The sequence below is a fragment of the Rhagoletis zephyria genome, unplaced genomic scaffold (genome assembly GCF_001687245.7).
Source record: "Rhagoletis zephyria isolate East Lansing unplaced genomic scaffold, Rhagoletis_zephyria_1.1 Rzeph_scaffold_00624, whole genome shotgun sequence".
Classification (NCBI taxonomy): domain Eukaryota; kingdom Metazoa; phylum Arthropoda; class Insecta; order Diptera; family Tephritidae; genus Rhagoletis; species Rhagoletis zephyria.
Window position 1 is genome coordinate 119,614 of NW_016157708.1, and position 2,460 is coordinate 122,073.

Here is a 2,460-nt window from a genome sequence, read left to right on the forward strand (position 1 = left end):
GGCCGACGAGCTGGCGCGACTTGGCACGAAACTTCCTTTTGAGGATTTAAATGACGAAATAGGAATACCCTTGCAAACTTGTAAGCTACTCATCTCCGAGAGGCTCACTAAAGTAGCGAACGAAAGGTGGCAGGACGAAATCACCTGCAAAACTGCCAAACAATTATGGCCGGTGCTCAGCGCCAAACGCACTGGCCTACTACTGAGTCTAAATAAGTCCAATATTAGATTATTAGTATCCGTCATAACAGGACACTGCCTAATTGGCAAGCACGCCTATCGACTTGGCCTACGCTCACATGACTTCTGTAGAAGTTGTCAAGATGAAGAAGAGGAGGAAACGATTCTCCACCTGTTGTGCCAATGCCCTGCTCTATCTAGACGAAGACTCTCCACTCTCGGTAGGCAATTCTTCGACAACTTGGAGGACCTTAGATGCGTCGAAATCAGGGATCTTCTAAAATTCGTTCAAAGTTCAAAATGGTTTTAGGAGGGATTGGGAGTTGCTGACCCAACATGCGGCATCACAATGGGCCCTGAGCCTAAGTGTGTCTTATAGACGACCGCGACAACCTACCTACCTACCTATGCACATAGATACATACATACATAAAATGTGAAGTTACATAAAAAAGATGATTTTATTATTGCACTCGTTTTTACTAACTTTTTAAAAAGAGGTGCGTATGTTGTCTCGAATTCGATTTGCTATGGAAAGATAAGCTTTGTTCTTACCCTCCTCCTGACGGCATTCAAAATGGGTTTCATTTGCGTTCAAATCTTCCACTCTGTAGTACATGCAAATGTTGTGGAGTGCTCAAACAACGTTTATAATTTCACAGACTTTAAGCGATGAGTAATACAGTTCAAGAATTCCTTATGACTCTTCACTCATCTGAACAAGATCAAACATGTCCCTAAATCTCCGCCTTTCAACTTCCGCATCAGCAATCTGGGACTCGTTCTTCTCTTCAAGCAATAACGCCGCGGCTATGGATTTCATTCTTATAATTATGTATTCACTTAAATTTTACTTTTAAATTACAGTGATGCTAGGTATATTTAGTTATTTTAAAATATTTACAAACTTAAACTTCATATGCTGCTATGGTTTGGTGGCAAATATTTCTTTGTTTTGTTTCGATTTCACACATTCCTAGGCAAACAGCTGATTTCGAAAGATGTTTTCTCTCTTCCTCTTCTTCTTTCGTTTCGATCGTAACGCAGAATACCTAAGTTCGACTACAGCGGAGCGGAATGCGGGAACGTAATCGAAATGCAGAATAGGGCTGAATAATAGCACTAAAAGTTTCAAGCGCACGAGAAAAGATACATGTAAACAGCTGATTGCCAAAGCGGGCAAAAGTTGAGAGCTGCCCAAGATTTTGGCCCTTATTATGAGTTGGCCCTTATTATGGTTATCGAAGATCGAAAGTGAAATTCGTACTATGAGCTATGCAACCGTGTCGAAATTTTCGTTGAGTATCGAATTTTCTGTCGAACAGAATTTTGCTTTCGATGGTGTAGCGAAGTGTTAGAAAATTGTGAAAAATGTATTATTTTCCATTTGTTTTCTTACTTTTTGGCGGGTAGACACTAATTTTAAACAATTTTTATCAATTTCATGCAGTTTTAACGTCGTGAATACAAAACACAAGCTCGAAAGGCTGCTTTTACTTGTGAAAGAAAATCCCAATACTCAGTTGGCACGATCTCTGAGAACAAATCATAGAGCTGTGGATAGTTTTAAAATATTTTAAATAGATTTGGCTCACAAACGACTTTTTAAATTTCTTAAATATATTTTATGTCAAAATATATTGTAAAGACTACACTTAAACTTTCCTACACTAAAACTACTCCTGGCCAGTTCACTAAACTCTCATCCTCTGACGAATCGTAGAACCCCCGAACTTCGTTGTACTAATTTTTACCATGTTTTTATAAACTTGCTTTCTTTTTTATTTCATTTTAATTTGCATAAATTTACATAAATATGTATAAGCACACTATTTAGTTTGCTCGATTTGTAAACAAAGCTTCTCAGCGGTGAAAAANCTCATCCTCTGACGAATCGTAGAACCCCCGAACCTCGTTGTACTAATTTTTACCATGTTTTTATAAACTTGCTTTCTTTTTTATTTCATTTTAATTTGCATAAATTTACATAAATATGTATAAGCACACTATTTAGTTTGCTCGATTTGTAAACAAAGCTTCTCAGCGGTGAAAAAATACTATTGTGAACAACCTAAATGAGCGAAATTCACGATAGCGCTATTCTTCACCGAATGAGCGCCATAATAACAAATGAAAATTCGTTCGGTCAGCACTTTCGACCACAGTCGAAGATCGAATGCAACTCATAATAGGGGCCTTTGCTTCGTTTTGCTTTGCTTTGCTTCAAACGTTTTTTATGTGAGCATACTCATGCATATGCCTACATCGGATCTTATATGT